Below are 18,656 nucleotides of genomic sequence, written 5' to 3'. Positions count from 1 at the left end.
ATATTCTAATGTAAATATATACCATATCTTCTTTATCCATTCATCTATCATCTATCGACACTTGGGTTGCTTCCATATCTTGGCTACTGTAAATAATACTGCAGTAACACAGGGCTGCCTTTACCTCTTCAAATTAGTGTTTTCAAAAGATAACCACTAGTGGAATTACTGGGTATGGTATTTCTATTTTTAACTTTTTTGAGGAACCTCCATACTGTTTTCCATAGTGGCTGCACCAATTTGCATTTCCACCAACAAATGCACAAGGGTTCCTTTTTTTTCATAACCTCACCAACATTTGTCATTTCTTATCTGATTCTAGTTATTATGACAGTGTAAGGTGATATCTCACTGTGGTTTTAATTTGGATTTCAAAAAGGCAATTTTCTTAATGCTTACTTAATATATGAAAAGTAAAAACCTGGCATTTAAAGTATATGTTAAAATAATCTGCCAGCCTTGGGTGGCTCACTCGGTTAAGCTTCTGACTCTTGATTTCAGCTCAGGTCATGATCTCACGCTTTGTAAGTTCAAGCTCCGCGCTGGGCTCTGTGGAGACCGTGCGGGGCCTGCTTGGGATTCTCTCTCTCTCCCTCTCTCTCTCTGCCCCTACCCCACTCTCAAAATAAATAAGCATTAAATAAAATAAAATAAAATTAGTAAAAATAATAATTATAATAATAATAATAATCTACCAGCTTTCAAAAATGTGAAGAACTGAGATGAGGCCGTGACAATTGGAGAACACTGGAAGAAAATATGAAGGAGCTACAATATAATTTTTAAACTCTTCAAAGCCACCCTACAAATCACATGATAGAGAATATGACCCTAGTGATCGACAATAAGCTGTTCCCTTTGCCATAATGTGAAATGTCTATTGTATCATCTTGGCTCTCACTGTCTTGTATTCTACCTGAATTTTACAAGTTTGGTTAATACAACAAATATAGAACTGCAATTGTATATATTAATTCCCAGATTCCAACTGAAAATTTCATTTTTTTTTTTAGTTTATTTATTTTGAGAGAGAAAGTGTGCATGCGAGAGAGTGAGCAGGGGAAGGGCAGAGAGACAGGAAGACAAAGAATCCCAAGCAGTCTCTGCTCTGTCAGAGCAGAGCCCAACGTGGGGCTCAATCCCACAAACCATGAGATCATGACCTGAGCCAAAATCAAGAGTTGGACGCTTAACTGACTGAGCCATCCAGGCACCCCTCCAATTGAAAAATTCTATTTTGTATTTTTCTAATTAAAACTGCCAGCTATTTGATTAAAAAAAAAAAAAAGAACCGAACTGAACTGAAAAGATGAAAAAATATTTTGGCAAAAAAGCTGCTTTCTTGCAGTTTGTCTTAGATACAGTAACTAAGAATAGTAGAAGAATAAAAACTATTTTCTTTCTCTTTTCACAGACTAGTTACTCTTTTCCGAAGGTAACCCTTTCTCTTGCCAAGGAGAGTCAGAATTCTTCCTTAAATTTTATCCAGCTAATTCACAAACAGTTATCATTTCCTTCTATAAAAACAAGACAATACATAGCAGGATCTAGTTAGCATCATATGTTTATATGCTATCATGCTAAGCACATAATATGTATCATATTATTTAATGCTCACTACCCTAGGAAATAGGTACTTTTATCTCCAAACAAAGTGGACATGGTCCCTGCTCTCAAGAGGCTTACTTTCTAGTGGGAAAGACTAGAAACAATCCTAACAAAGAATGCACAACTGCATTTATAACCAGAATTAGAAAGGAGATGAACAAGGTGCTACTAATGAATGGAAAACTTGACCTTTGTCAAGGAGACTTCTCTGCAGAAGTAACATACTGTCAAGATCAAATGATAAACACATTTTAACTAGGTAAAGTCTCCCAGCTAGAGGAATAGCATGAGTAAAGGCCTTGTAAGAGAAGGAAACAATGAATTTGAGATAGGAAAAAAAAAGTCAAAGTGGCCAAAGCAGAGAGAACAAGGGGAAGCATGCTGTGTGGTAAGGCTGAAGAAACAAGCTATCTAGGGCCTTGCTATTCACATTAGAAGTTTCAATCCTCAGAGCAACAGAAACTGCTAAAGTTACGACGGGGCGAGAGGATGATCAGATTTGTATTTTTAAATCAAAAGAATATAAAATAAAAAGGTATACTGACACTCCCAACCTGTCACACTATTTACCTTTCTCCACCCCCATAGGTAATCAGTCTTAGTCTTTCTTATGTGTTGCGTACATCCTGATATCAGTACACACACACACACACACACACACACACACACACACACACACACTCTTCCCTCCTTTCTTACACAAAAGACAGTAGGCTATACATATTGTTCTGTACCTTGAGTTTTTTGTTTAATATATTCATTTCTTTAAAAAAATCTTTTTTAAAAAATGTTTATTCATTTTTGAGAGACAGAGCACAAGCAGGAGTGGGGTGGAGAGAGCAGGGGGACACAGAATCTGAAACAGGCCCCAGGCTCTGAGCTGTCAGCACAGAGCCCGACATGGGGCTCAAACCCACAAACTGCAAGATCATGACCTGAGCCGAAGTCAGAAGCTCAACCAACAGAGCCACTCAGGTGCCCCTAATGTATCCATTTCTTTTTTGCAACTCATAGCAGCATCCCACTGTTAGGATGTACTATGATTTATTTAACCAGTCCCCTGTGGATGAGAAGAAAAAGCCCAACAGCTACTATTGGATTTTGCTATTACAACCTCATAAGTAGGATTGCTGGGTTATAGGATAAATGCATTTGTAATTTGGAAAACATTGCTAAATTGTGCACTCCTATCAAAATGTATGAAAATGCCTGGACAACTGATTGATTTATCAAACTTGGATTTTTACCAATGTGTTAGGTAAGAAACTGTATTTTATTGACATTTTAATTTGCATTTCTCTTTTTTAGGTAAGTTTGAGCATTCTTCCATATGTTTAAGAGCCATCTATACTATCTGTTCATGTCCTTAGCCCATTTTTCTATTATGTTTCTATGAACTCTTAAAAAAAAGTTTTTTTTAAGTTTATTTATCTTGAGAGAGAGAGAGAGTACAAGAGAGAAAGTACAAGGGAGGGAGGCCAGAGAAAGAGGGAAAGAGAAAGAATCCTAAGCACGCTCTGCACTGACGGCACGGAGCATGATGTGGAGCTAGAACTCACAAACCATGAGATCATGACCTGAGCTGAGACCAAGAGTCAGTTGTTTAACCGACTAAGCCATCCAGATGCCCCTATGAGCTCCTAATACATATATATGACTGTAATATTAGTGGCAATTTTTTTTCAATTTCTATTTCTCTTTATTAAAAAGTTTTGAGATAACTAACATAAAACATTGTATTAGTTTTATATCAAATTAACAATTTGATATGTGTATATTGCAAAATAATTACCACAATGAGACTAGTTAACATTCATTACCACACACTGTTACAATTAGTTTTTCTTTGATGGGAGCTTTGAAGATCTACTCTCTTAGCAACTTTCAAATATACAGTATTGTTAACATGTCATCATGCTATATACTACATTCCTAGAACTTAATTATTTTATAATTAGAAGTACATACATTTGGACTACCTTCATCCACTCTGCCCACCCCCTACCTCTCTGGAAACCACCCATCTGTTCTTTGTTCCCATGAGCTGGTTTGGTTTTGGCTTTGGTTTTTTGGTTTTTGTATTTTAGATTCCATGTATAAATGAGATTACACAGGATTTGTCTTTCACAGTCATATTTCACTTAGCATAATGCCCTCAAGGTCCACTCATATCATCACAAATAGGATTCCTTTTTTATGGCTGAATAATATTCCGTTATCTATACACCACATATTCTTTGCCCATTCATCCTTTGATGAGCACTTAGGTTGTTTCCATGTCTTGGCTATTGTAAATAATGCCGCAACAAACATGAGGGTACGGATATCTTTCTGAGATAGCGATTTCATTTACTTGAGATAAATACCCAGCAGTGGAATTGCTGAATCATATGGTAGTTATATTTTTAATCTTCTAAGAAACCTCTATATTGTTTTCCATAGTGGGATACACAAATTTACATTTCCAACAGTGCACAAGGATTCCATTTTCTCCACATCCTGACCAACACTTGTTATTTTCTGTATTTTTTATAATAGCTATTCTAACAGGTATTAGATATCTTTTTGTGGTTTTGATTTACTTTTCCCTGATGATTAGTAATGTGGAGCACCTTTTCATGTACCTGATGGCCACTTGTATGTCTTCCTTGGAAGAATGTCTCATCAGGTCCTCTATCCATTTTTAAATCATATTTTTTTCTATTGAGTTGTGTAATTTCTTTATACATTTTAAATATCAATCCCTTATCAGATACATGATTTTGCAAATATTTTCTCCCCATTCCCTTTTCATTGTGTTGATAGTTTCCTTTGTTGTACAAAAGCTTTTTAGTTTGATGTAGTCCCACTTGTTTATTTATTGTTTTTGTTGCCTTTGCTTTTGGTGTCAAATGCAAAAAAACTAATGCTAAGACCAATGTCAAGAACTAAGCTTCTCCTATGTTTTCTTCTAGGAGTTTTATGGTTTCAGGTTTTATGTTCAAGCCTTTATTTTGAGTTAATTTTTGTGTAATGGTGTAAGATGACTGTTCATTTTTCCCAGCACCATTTATTAAAGAGACTATCCTTTCCCCATTGTATATTCGTGGCTCCTTTGTTGTAAATTAATTGACCATGTATGCATGGGTTTATTTCTGGGCTCTCTATTCTGTTCCACTGATCAATGTCTATTTCTACCACACTGTTTTGATTACAGTAATTCTGAAATGTAGTTTGAAATCAGGAATGGTGATGCCTCTAGCTTTGTTCTTCTTCTTTTAATGTTTATTTTTATTTTTGAGAGAGAGAGCATGAGCAGGGGAGGCACAAAGAGGGAGGGAGACAGAGGATCCAAAGCATGCTCCACAGTGACAGCAGCAAGCCTGATATAGGGCTCAAACTCACGAACCATGAATGAGATCATGACCTAAGCTAAAATCAAGAGTCGGATGCTCAATTGACTCAGCCACCCAGGTGCCCCTAGCTTTGTTCTTCTTAAGACTGCTTAGCTATTTGGAGTCTTTGGTGGTTCCATACAAATTTTAGGATTGTTTTTAAATTTCTATAAAAATCCTATTGGAATTTTGATAGAGATTGCAATGAATCTTGTATTTTTCTTCTGACTTTGCTTATGGTGAATTTTGGCCATACTGATCTTTAACAGGAAAATTAGGGGCACCTGGCTGGCTCAGCTGGTAAAACATGCAACTCTTGATCTCAGGGTTGTGAGTTCAAGCCCCACACTGGGTGTAGAGAGTACTTAAAAATAAAATCTTTAAAAATAAGGGGGTGCCTGGTGGCTCGGTTAAGCATCCAACTCTTGACTTTGGCTCAGGTCATAATCTTGCAGCTCATGAGATGGAGCCCCATGGATTCTCTCTCTGTCCCTCCCTCATATACACTCACTTCTCTCTCTCAAAATAAATAAACAAAAAAAATTTTTTTTAATCTTTAAAAATAAATAATAAAAAGACAAATTAACCAATCTTTTGACTTTGTGGTTTTGAGTCAGAATTTTAGAAAGGCTTTATAACTCTAACGTTATCATTAAATTCTCCCATGGTTTCATGTTTTATGTTTAGATCTCTGACCAATCTCGAGTTTATCCAAGTGCACAACATTAAGTAGGGACTTCACAATCTCTTTCTAGATGGCTACAGTTATAACAATACCATTTATTAGAATCCATCCTTCCACTGATATAAGATACTGTTTTTACCATACGTATCCTAAGTTGCTATATTTTCTAGTCTATTTCTGAATTTTCAATTCTACTCTATTAGTCTGTCAATTCATGCACCAGTACGACATTGCTTTAATTAAGAATTTATGGCATATTTTAACATCTGGAAGAGCTAGTCCCTCCTCATTGTTCTTCTTTTTCAAGGTTTTTCAGGGTCCAATATGCATCTTATAATTAGTTTCTCTAGTATTTTCATTGAGATCACTTTAGTTTACAAACTAAGTACGGGAAAATCAGCACTTTATGATGCTGAGACCTCCTATTCAAGAATAGGGCATGTTTTTCAGTATGATCACATCCACTTTTATGTTCTTTGGGAATATGGGGGGAAGGGAAGACTAGAAGGAGGCCAGGTGGGTGAGGTTAGACTGATGCAAATTGTTTCTGGTAACTGAAAGAAACAGAAGGAATAAACTGGGGACAGAACAGAGTAATAGTATGGCACGGCAACATTTAATCAGCTGGTGAAGCCTGCCATGGAGGCAGGGAAGGAATGGCCAAAAAGAAGAAAATCAAGTAAAAAGCACTTTTCAACAAAAAAGAAACTGTCAACAATACAAATAGAACAGGCACTAAAAGAAATTCATTAGATTTAGTGATATGGGGGTCATTAGTGATCTTGGTAAGATCTATTTGGGGGAGTATTTCATAACTTATAGGCTGGAAGCCAAAGTGGGACTTACATTCCAGTATGGTCAAATATAAGCAACTATTTTGCTCTGATTTGATCCTAAAAGGGTCTTGCTGAAAGTCAAAACGCCATGAAATTCAGAATATAACTGCATAGTTATTATTCCTAAAATGGAGTTCAAACATAGTCATAAAAAGGGGTTCTTGAATAATTCATATAGTAACTGCTACAGAGTGAAGAGGATGGCAAACATGAAGTAAATTTTCTCCAAAACAAACTAGGCCACAGCTTCAGAGAAGGATTTGGCTTGGAGTGAGCCCTGCTAATATTCTCAAGCACAGCCGGAGAACCACATGAAATAGGTAGCGGCCTGAATAGGATGCACAAAACAAGCCCCTGGCTGCTCAGAACTACATACTTCCTTCTGCACCTTGTCAAGATCCCACTCTCTCCCTCCCCTCAATCTGATCTCAAAACACTAAATATGGTCTCTTTTGGGTTAGTTCCAACAGAAGCATCTAAGGCTTCCCTGGTAGAAAAGAGTAAAAATTATTACTAATTCCCTCCTAATATTCAGACAAGACAGCACACAGAATCTAGCTTTGAGGAGACAAGCAAGAGGGTTCCAGGAACAGAGGACCCCATAAAATAGTAACAATGCCTTGGTCAGATCCAAAGTGGGGTTGAACAGGCCCTAAGGAGAATATCCTATGGGAAACTCCAGAAACCTGGGTCTGTGTGAGGGTGGAGAACATACAGGGAAAAAAAGCAAGACATTTAAGGGACATAATCACAGAATCTTAAGAGTAGACCTTAAACATCACCTGGCTCAGAGAGAATACTTAAACAAAAAGTAAAGAAGAAAGGTGATTTTACCACTCATATTGAAGCCAAATAAAACTAAAACTCTCAAATGGAAGTGATTAAGCAATTTCCAGGTAAAAAAAATTTTTTTAATTATATTTTCTGCAGAAATCTTCAGAACATAAAGAACTTCCAAGCCCCCTAAGTTGATTTGCATGCCAAAACAAATTCCCAATGTGGAAAAAGAGGGTAAGTAAAATCTTTTTACCTTCCTTTTTAATTCAAATTTGGTCCAAGAATGGAAACAAAAAATCACAGCACTGAAATGCAGAAATTCCAGGTCCCTTCTACCACTTATCAGCTGTACAATTATGGACACATTGGTTGTGAGCATTATACTAAAAGCACTAGTGAGGGGTCTTCTAGGTGTAAGATCCTTATTCATAAAAAAGGGGATACTCTCAGATAGGAATTATTATCATCTACTGTTAACAGCTACTGCTACAAACTTCTAAATTATTCTGTGGAAACAGTGCCAGAGGATGTTCATTCTTAAGTAGTAGAATTAAAGACAGTACTGCACCAGAAAACCCATGCCCAGATAAGAATCTCTGCGCAAGGTTGTCTCCAAAGAAAATAACAGGGGCTAGCTGTTGTTTCATCTTAATTTGCATACCTCCATTTTGGAACCAGGGGGAAGTAATACAGGATATTAAAGGATTTGGTGGCTATTCTGTGGGGCAAACTCTTTCTTTATAGAATTAGAATTGTGCTAGTTCTTATCGGGGTAGCAGGAAATAAATCACATATTAGTACGTTACGGTGACAGTTTATTCTATTTACTGTAACTGGAGAAAAATGCATTTTACTCCTATGGTAAAGTAACAGAACTCTGTTCCCAGGCATGAACCTAACACATATTTCAAGAGAAAGAATTGGTAAGCACAGGATGCCACCAACTTACAGCAGGCAGGGTAGGGGCATATAAGCCACGAAACGGGAGGCAAACAGAAAAGAAGCCCAGTGCAGGCATTTGAGCGTAATAAATATAATAGCAATCTAGAAGATGAACGGTTCATGTTGTTTATGATTACAGACTGATTATTCCTCTAAGTGCAAAGGCTATCCAATAAGTCATATCTGGGTTGATTTGTTAGCAAGGTACTTTCACTAGATAATAAATTAGAATGTAATTAAAATGCATTCTGTCTGTTTATCATAGACTAGGATAGCTTACTATAATTCTCAATTATCTGCATGAACACACAACATGACAGCATGGTGAATAAACCTTCTAGCAAAGGGCAATAAACATCTAAGGACTGTACTACAATTGCTAGATTTCTTCTCCAGTCCTTTTAAAAATTTGTTCCTAATTTTGATAAATTATACAAACAGAATCAAATTAATTTGGTACTTGCTTGGTACCGTAAGTCATATGGTAAGTCTGGACTCGTTAAGTCCCTGAACCTCTTAGCTTGCTAGCAATTTGCTAAGGGCAGTGACTAAATCATGAAATAAGTAAGAAAACAACTGAATACCACAAACCTTTGTCAGGTGAAAACGTAAACATAGCAAAATAAAAGAATCACAAAGGGAAAAACAGATCAGAACAATTTAAAATTTTTAAATGTGTGTTTTAAAAAAGATGTGTAGCGGGGCACCTGGGTGGCTCAGTCGGTTGAGCATCCGACTTCGGCTCAGGTCATGATCTCACGGTCTGTGAGTTCGAGCCCCACGTTGGGCTCTGTGCCAACAGCTCAGAGCCTGGAGCCTGCTTCGGATTCTGTGTCTCCCTCTCTCTCTGCCCCTCCCCCGCTCATGCTCTGTCTCTCTCTGTCAAAAATAAACATTAAAAAAAATTTTTTTTAATTAAAAAAATAATAAAAAAGATTTGTAGCATGTAAGTCAGTAGTTCCACCATATAAAGTTGTCTTACAGATTTTTCTGTTGGTTTCAAATCTTTATTTAAATTCTAGTTAGTTAACATGCAGTATAATGTTGGTTTCAGGAGCAGAATTTATGATTCATCACTTACAAAAGATATCTTAAAGATTAATAAATAAATCATACTATAAGAAATAAATGAACAAAACATGCAAAGAGAAATAAACAGAAACATGGGGAAAATTTGCAAGTAGATTAAATTTAAATCAGGATAACACTTTTTCACCTATCTTTTTAGTAAAAAGTCTTTTTCTAATGATAATGACCAATACTGGCAAAGATATAAAGGCACCCATACTGTTCTCTTACATTGCTGATAGTGTTGCAAATCAATTAGAACTCTTCAAAAATACAACTTTGGAGTTTGAGTTAAACACTATAAAAAGGTTTATAATATTTAAGTACTTCCACCCACATCATGGGATCTATCTAATAAATAAAAACACTTATCACACTTGATCTATCAATAGGAGTCTGAAATAACATAAAAATCCAGCAACAGGGTGAAGACAATGTAAAATATGGCATAATCATGGATGGACTATTATGCAGCTATTCAAAATGATGGTTATGAGGACTAAGCAGGAAAGAATAAAAACTGTATATGCAAGGTGATCACATTCTAATAAAAATATGCACATTAAAGACTAGTAAGGAAAAGACCAAAGTGACGATCTTTGTGTTAAGCTCGTATGGTAGGCCTAATAAATGCCCTCCTGTCCCAAAAGATGTCCAGGTCCTAATCCCTGGAAGCTGTAAATGTTACTTTACTTGGCAAAGGGACGTTACTGATGTGATTAAGTTAATGATCTGAGATCAGGGGATTATCCTGGATTACCTGGATGGGCTCAATATAATCACAAGGATCCTCATAAGGGAGTCAGGAGGGTCAGAGTCAGAAAAGGAGATGTGACAACAGAGGCAGAGAGGTTGGAGTGATGTGGCCACAAGCCTTTCAAAAAAGGTGGGCAGCCTCTAGAAGTAGCAAAAGGCAAGGAATGGATTCTCTCTTGAGTATCCAGAAGGAATTCAGCTCTGTTGACATCCTGATTTCAGCCCCCTAAGACCCATTTAGGACTTCTGATCTCCAGGAAAGTAAGATAATAAACTTGTGTTGTTTAAAGCCAGTAAGTCTGTGGTAATTTGTTAAAACAGCAACAGGAAACTAACATAGATGGTAAGACTGACCTTTCTAAACTCTCTGCAATGTTCACATTACTTTTCTTAATGCATTCTAATATACAAATTCAGCTAAAATGTAAGATTCTAGATGAAAACTTACTCTGTTGCAGAGGTTCTCAATCCTGGTTGCATATTAGTATCAAGTATTCACTTTTCAAGAAGAAGAAGAAGAAAAAAAGAATACCAACGCCACAGTTTTTCATCATTCCCAGAGATTCTGATTTAGCTTTTGTTAGGCTCAAACATCAGTACTGTGTTAAAGCCCCACATGCTAATGTGCAGCCGGGGTTGAGAACTACTACTCTGGTATATCAACTCCTGGCTGACAAGTTTCTCTAACCCAAAGCAAAGATGTTTATCAGCCTACAACTACATTTCTTTCAAGAATTCTGCAAATGAGGACACTCAGCAACAGTCTCTCTTAGGTCTAGAACCTGTATTCTAGTTTAAGTAACACTATCAAAGGAAAAAAAAAATCACTTCCTCTTCCTCAATTGTTTCTCATTTCTGGAGTTCAAAGGACTCTTCAGAGGTAAAGTGCTCCAAGAAAAAGGTTCTTCCTAGCTGTTACCCAAGGCCCCATATTCAAATGAGAATAGTTCACAAGAAGAATTGCTTCCTTCCCTTTTTTACTGACAACTGACTTTATTATAAGCCCACTAAAATAATGTAAGTTATTTAGTCTTTGAATTTTTTTTTACAGTATACTGTTTAAATGAGATTGACTGGCCAAGAGGAGTCTATCAAATTCCTCTGACAATGTGTTCTCTGATGTCCTATTTTCCCTCCACTTCCAGGTATCAAGCAAGCCATATGTTATTAAACACAAACACACACACAGACACTTTAGTATGTTTGTGAGCAAATGTCTAACTTAAAGTTTTCAAATGTGAGGTTCTCAGCTATAGAGAAATTATTGATAAAGTCTTCTACGTCTCTCGGTCAACTAATAGCACCACTTCATATTCTTTTAGCAGCAAAATCCACATATGAGAGACATCGTTATCAACCAAGTGTGTCCAAAGATTGATCTCCATAGCAACTGCAACTCTGCCACATGTAGTGTATAAGGCATCAGAGTTAACACCACATGCACACTATGTGTTGGAATTATGTAGTCCAGACTGTGGTTGCTGTAGAAACCTAAACCCAAGTCCCTGACAACAGTGGATAAAATGAAAACAACAACAGAAGGGTCCTTGAGTACTTAGCCATCTACTCCTTTGCTTTCAAACAGGATAGTGCCACTTTAAACACTGTACAATAGTCTTACTGATATCACGAAAGGAATATTTTCTACAAAAATAATGTTTAATGATGTCATGTTTCTGCTTAACATTAGGAACTATTTCCTATTCCCTAAAAAATCCTTTCTCCCACCCTGTGCTCAGCTGGGGTGCAGAAATGGTGTTTAACATTAGGAACTATTTCCTATTCCCTAAAAAAAATCCTTTCTCCCACCCTGTGCTCAGTTGGGGTGCAGAAGAGGTACAAGGTTCTGCTGCCACCACCACAACAACTATGACAGATACAAACCAGTTTATTCTAAAATAATCATGCAAAAGAAGAATAAAGTAGGAGGAGCCACTTTATCTGATGTTAAGTCCTACTACATAGCCATTGAAATCAAGACAGTGCGGTATTGGCAGAAGAGAAAGGTATAGATCAGTGAAATAGAGAATCCAGAAATGGATCAATACAAATACACCAAGTGAACTTTGACAGAGGTGCAACAGCAGTTCAATGGAGGAAGGGTAGTCTTTTCAACAAATTGTGCTGGAATAACTAGACATTCACAGACAGGAAAAAGAAAATAAGAACCTTGACTTAAAATATGCTATATGCACAAAATCAATGCAAAATCAATCGTGGATTTAAATAAAAAACATGACACCTTTTGGGATGAGCACTGGGTGTTGTATGGAAACCAATTTGACAATAAATTTCATATATTGAAAAAAAAATAAAGTACTCTGAGCACACACACACAAAAATTCTAGTTTTAAAATTAAATAAATAAATAAATAAATAACATGAAACTATAAAACTTTTAGAAGAAAATATAGGAGAACATCTGTGGGACCTAGGGCTAGGGAAAGACATCACATCAAATTTAGGAGGACAAACATCCAACCAAACAGAATAATGAATCATATTATGGTATATCCACACAATGGAATACCATGTAGTTGTTAAAAATTTAAAAGCAATTCTCTATATACTGCTACATAAACAAAAATACACACATGGGCAAACTCACTTTTATAGTCTTTAAAAAAAATATTTATTAGTTTATTTTTTTGAGAGAGAGAGAGAGAGAGAGAGAGCAGGAGAGGGGCAGAGAAAGAGGGAAGAGAGAGAATCCTAAGCAGGGTCCACACTGTCAGCGCAGAACCTGATGTGAGGCTTGAACTCAAGAACCGTGAGAGCCGAAATCAAGAGTCAGACGCTTAACCGACTGAGCCACCCAGGTGCCCCTTCACTTTTACAGTCTTGAAGGCTGTACACCCAAATAGTAATACTAGCTATCTCTGAGTGGTAAGATTATGGGTACTTTTAAAATGAATTTCTGGGGCGCCTGGGTGGCTCAGTCGGTTAAGCGTCCGACTTCGGCTCAGGTCATGATCTCGCGGTCCGTGAGTTCGAGCCCCGCGTCGGGCTCTGTGCTGACAGCTCAGAGCCTGGAGCCTGTTTCGGATTCTGTGTCTCCCTCTCTCTGACCCTCCCCCGTACATGCTCTGTCTCTCTCTGTCTCAAAAATAAATAAACGTTAAAAAAATTTTTTAAATGAATTTCTGTGCTATCTAACAGGGACATGTTTTATGTAAAAACGAGATTAAATTTTTAAAATCAAGTAACACACACCAAAGAAGGCTCTTTTCAACTAGAGATTTTTATATACAATAAAACCCACTTGATGATTTAGTCTCCCAGGAAAAAATAAAACTACTCTCTCTGATATAGCAACATTTGCTTTTTCTCTCTGATTCCTCCAGGTTCCTGAAAAGATATTGTTCATTTCTAGTCTGAAAACAAAACTTGACCAGATTTGCTTGAAAAAACAATCCATGCAACCCAAGGACTGTGTATGCCCATTCACCATAAATTTGATAATCTCTACATTTCTATCATATCTACCTATAAATAGCCATGAGTACGGATTTAGATATTTTTAAATAGATAATTTATTAAAATGTACTCAACAAGTGTACTCTACAATAAAGGAAAGAGGGACAGGAAAAAGAGAAAAGACAATACAATGACAAGAATGATAATATTATCTTCCTTAACTTGGTCTTGAGAAAAATACAATCACTTTAGTTTTGAGGATAAGAGAGAAAGAAGGCATATAAAAAATCTCTTCCTCTTTATATTGGTAATTTGTATGAAGATCAGAATCTCTGAAAGCTTATTTGATGCTCTGTAGTTACCAGAGCTTTCTGAGCAGTTGGAAGTCAAGGTTTCTGAAGTAGAGACACATGACTCTTTGTGTGTGTTCTTTTCCTCAAACTGCTTAAAATGTCCAAATTTAATAATACAACACTGCTTCTTTCACAGTGAATATCCTGGATGGCATCACTTTCTCTATGCCTTCCAGAGCTTTAAAAACGTTTGTTTCTGTTTTATAGGCCTGAATTAAGGGAACTTACAAAGATGGTGAAATCATCAAGAGGTTTTTTCAGGTTCATTAAGTTAAAAGTTCTCCAACATGGTTAACTATTAATTTTGTCCCAAAATTAACATGATCCTAACTCTGCTCTTCCTGAATTCCCCATATGGTATTCCAGTGAAAAGGAAGGGCAGAAATATCTTCTTCCTATTTTCCATCAATCCAAAATTCTACCGATTCTTCAAGCAGCTGCTCAAAATTCTTCCACAAAGCCCTTCACTCAGAGTAGTCTATCTCTGACCTGAACTCCTGGAACACTTAACTAAATCTCCCATTTGGCAATTACTGACAAATACGATTAAATTATTTTTATCTTACATTACCACTGTAACTTCGTATGTTTACATCTAGTTTCCTCAAGAATACTCTATGTCCTTGGAGTATAGAAACCCTTTTTACCTCAATTATCTGTCACTGTGTTTTAATACACAGTTGATGGTCAATAAATATTGGTTGACTAATTGCAACACAGCTATACCTTTCAATTCCCTTCCTTAATTGATACGTGTGTGTGTGTGTATGTGTGTGTGTTTTCAAGGCTTTGCTATTATTCCTCCTCCCTACTTTATGTCTTACAGGGAGAGAACTACAAAGCAGAGGCTGAAGACATAGGCTTTGAAGGGCATTGTTTTCTCTTTGTTTCCCTGTAAGAAAACTTGTTTAAACTGTGAAAAGAGAATAAAACTAAATTTATACCTTCAGCACATTGCCTCCTAAGTGAAACAACCATCATTTAACAGGAAATCAGCTACCTTTCTAAGGGAAAAGATGAGAGAGTATCCCCTGTGCACTAATGGATTATTTTCCTCTTAAAACCTATTATGAACTCCATCAGTCTCAGTCTGCCATACTCCCAAACTCTCCACTCATGACTTGTGGGAGTCTTTATGAATTCAAAAATATTTTTACCCATCATGTGAACTCTATCTATCCAAACAAATCTTTCAGTGCCAGAAAGGTTTTATGATTAGGGGTCCATTCTTTTAAGAATATTTATACTGCCTAAATGACTCCAGATGTTTTCCTTTGGTTTTTGGTTAAGGGGGTGGGCAGGAGAGCAGAAATCAAAATGAGGACCCTCCCAATTAGAATGTTTGCCATTCCAGCCTAAATGAGCCCTTTCTTATATTTCTGCTTGGATGTTCCAGAATTTAAACTCATGACACTCATGTGTAATGCCAAAATATGAGGATTTAAGATAGGACTGCTACAAAAAAAAAAAGAAAAAAAAAAAGATTTGTGGATAGCTTACACCTAAATTATTTTTACAAATCACAATCATATGAAACAGGAATTGCTTCCTGCATTTGTAATGAATTTTCCAACAGTACAAAGCACTATTTGGAGACAGCTGTTTTTGATAGAGGAACATATTATGGAATAACAAATTCTACATTTTTTGCAGAAGTTGTACACCTGTTGATCACAATTTGTTCTCAAATTCTTAATCTGCAATATCTGGAAGCTAATATATATATATGTGTGTGTGTGTGTGTATGTGTATATATATATATATATATATATATATATATATATATATATATATTTATTTACTTATTTATTTATATTTAATTTTTTAAATTTTTATATAGTTAAAATCAGTGTGCCAGGTTCATGTCAGCCCCTTGACTGCCAGACCTGGGGGCAGGGGCTACTTCAGTTTCTCTGCCTTCTCTTTGCCTGTGATGACCAAGGTCAAAGGGTATCTGCTGCATCGAACTTTAAACTTCACATTATACTTATTTTTCTTGATCTTGACAGATTTGGCATCCTTTCACCTGGCTATGAGCGGAAAGCCCTTGATTTCTTCAACTTTGTGAGGCATGGCTACGAGGGGCACAGGGGAGCTTGTGGCTGGCACAGCAAGTGGCAAGAAGCAAGGATGTTATGTTACTCTTCTCAGTGAAGGAAGAAAGAATGTTATGTTACTCTTCTCGGTGTTTTTAAGAAGGTGTATGCCAAGCCCATGGAAGATTTCAAAGTAAAAGAATGCAAAAGTGTCTCTGCAATCCATCCCTAATAAATGTTACAGCTAGGAAAAGTCCCCCCCCCCCCCTAATTTTAATCAATCCTGCTACAATTTAAGTGCATTTTTTTCTTTCTCAGTCTTTGGGAAGAGTTGATCACTATCTCCAACCATGATGCCCTATACTATGAAGAATAATATGTAAGATAAATACCATGATCTAATTAAAGTAATGACTAAAGCAAAGGTCAGGAGAAAGGCAAAGTCCTCAGGTTAGGAAAGGTTTTACTCCATTCAATTAAATTCTGTGAGTACTTACTGAAGGTTTTCTATGTGTCAAGTATATGCTGGGCAATAGGAATAGAAAGACAAAATCATTTCTTTCAAAAAGATCACAGCGTTAGATACACTTCTACTGAAATCAGAGGTCCAAAATAAAGGACACAGATAGGCTGATTAATTCATGAAGTGGTTAGCTATAACTGATGCATCTCAAAAGGTAAGCTGAAGAACATATGCCCAATCCTTTCTTCTCCCAGCTTTACTGAGGAATAATTGACAAATATAAATGTATACATTTAAAGTGTCAACATATGCCCAGTCTAATGGAAGCAGCCACCACTTGACACCAGCTGATGTAGACAGTGCAGACTGAAAGCTCAACGGTATGTCCAATCTTCCGATGTTTTGAAGAGACAGACAGCTGGGAGAATGAGCAACTCAAACTGGAGAAATCAAGGAATATTTATCAAGAGTCTGTGACTCCACATCACAGAAGGATAGAACTTATCTATCTGCAGGAAACTTACTAAACTGCCATTCAGTGAGATTTCAAGACTTGCTAGGCATATAAAGAGCCATGCACCTTGCTTACAATCCATAAAACTAGACCGGGCATCACCATATCTAAACATGTGTCTTAGGCTCCTAACTACAGGGACATCTAAGTGCCCACGTGGTTCCAGTGGCAGTGATGCAGTAGCAGTTTACCCACGGAGAAGAGTATACCAGAGAATTTGGGGAGATCTACCACCCCCAGATGTTTTCCCTTTACTTCTGCCAAGGGTAAAAAGTGACAGTACCTTATTCATTGCTAAAATAACTTAAAGATTACAAAGCCTCTTGACATACATTATTCTCACCCATTTAAGAGACCCTGGGCTCCCTACTTTCAACTCTGTCTGGGTTTGTAACACATCGATAGCAGCCAACTGTATTCATATTTTGAACTCCTTTATACTAAACCAACTTCAAGAGTTCTAAAATCTAATTCAGGACCACATGTTAACCAGCAACCACTACTTTCTTCATCCTCCTAAACCATTAGTCAATCCTATTTTACTTGCAATTCATTAATGAAAATATAATTTTTTACTTTGCTTCAGAAAGGTGTTTATTTTTGCCAAGGACATTTCCTATTCTCTAGTTAGGGAAGGAGAAATAAAACTATGTTGTCACCTAGACCTTTCATTCACGATTCACAAGATAGGTATTATTATTCCCATTTTTGCTGATGAGAAAACAGGTCTGAGTAGTTAACTTGCCCAAACAGCAGCTAGTAAATGACATAAGCCAGGACTGAACCCAGGTCAGTCATCTTGCAAAACTCTGTTCTTTCCACTATACCACACAGCTTCAACTGCTAATATTTCTCATGATAACAGTCATAATACTCCACTTCCACCTTATATTTGTACAGTGCAGCGTATCCTTCAAACTCCACTCCAGTTTTGTCCTCAGTTGGCCAGGTAAACGCAGGAGTACTTTTTTTTTTCCTTTCCTTTTCCTTTTCTTTTTAAGAGAAACAGAGAGCATGAGCTGGGTAGAGGGAGACAGAGAATCTTAAGCAGGCTCCACGCCCAGCACAGAGCCATACGCAGGGCTTGATCCCATGACCCTGGGAACATGACCTATGCTGGAAATCAAGAATCTGGAGTACTTTTAAACTTAGATTAAAATTCTAAGAGGCGCCTGGGTGGCTCAGTTGGTAAGCGTCTGACTTCCTGACTTTGGCGTAGGTCATGATCTCATGGTTTGTGAGTTCGAGCCCTGCATCAAGCGCTGCACTGACAGCGTGGAGGCTGTTTGGGATTTTCTCTCTTTTCCTCTCTCTGCCCCTCTTCACTCATGCTTTCTCTCTCAAAATAAATAAACTTTAAAAAAAATTCTAAGGCCAGGACTTCCAACTTCCAGATGTTCATTTCTGGAGATCCTTTCTATGTACTCACAAAATTATATCATGCACGTTCTATTGTCACTACTGTTTTTATTTATTTTTTAAGTTTACTTATTTATTTGGAGAGAGTGAAAGTGTGAGCAGGAGGGGGGCAGAGAGAGAGAGAGGGAGGGAGGGAGGGGGGAGGGGGGGAGGGGGAGAGAGAGAGAGAGAGAGAGAGAGAGAGAGAGAGAATTCAAAGCAGGCTCTGTGCTCTCAGAGCAAAGCCCAACATGGGGCTCAATCTCCTGAATGGTGAAATCATGATCTGAGCTGAAATCAAGAGCTGGATGCTTAACTGACTAAACCACCCAGCGCCCTGTCACTCTTGTTTTTGATCAAGGGAACTACAGAATAAAAAGTACGTGAGACAATACATAATATTTAAAAATAATAGTACTACATAAAAAT

At 37.0% G+C, this 18,656-nt stretch overlaps 1 protein-coding gene and 1 pseudogene across 6 annotated transcripts in view; both read right to left on the bottom strand.

Annotated features, from left to right (window-relative positions):
* The window catches only part of PDSS2 (decaprenyl diphosphate synthase subunit 2), a 292,842-nt gene that overhangs the window by 257,661 nt on the left and 16,525 nt on the right, over positions 1–18,656 (bottom strand). The window lies entirely within an intron of this gene.
* On the bottom strand, positions 15,677–18,292 carry LOC109263225 (60S ribosomal protein L38-like; annotated as a pseudogene).

The sequence above is a fragment of the Panthera pardus genome, unplaced genomic scaffold, assembly GCF_024362965.1.
Source record: "Panthera pardus isolate Hobbes unplaced genomic scaffold, ASM2436296v1 HiC_scaffold_17, whole genome shotgun sequence".
Classification (NCBI taxonomy): Eukaryota; Metazoa; Chordata; class Mammalia; order Carnivora; family Felidae; genus Panthera; species Panthera pardus.
The sequence above is the reverse complement of the archived record's forward strand: the minus strand, read 5'-3'. Positions and strand labels throughout refer to the sequence as shown.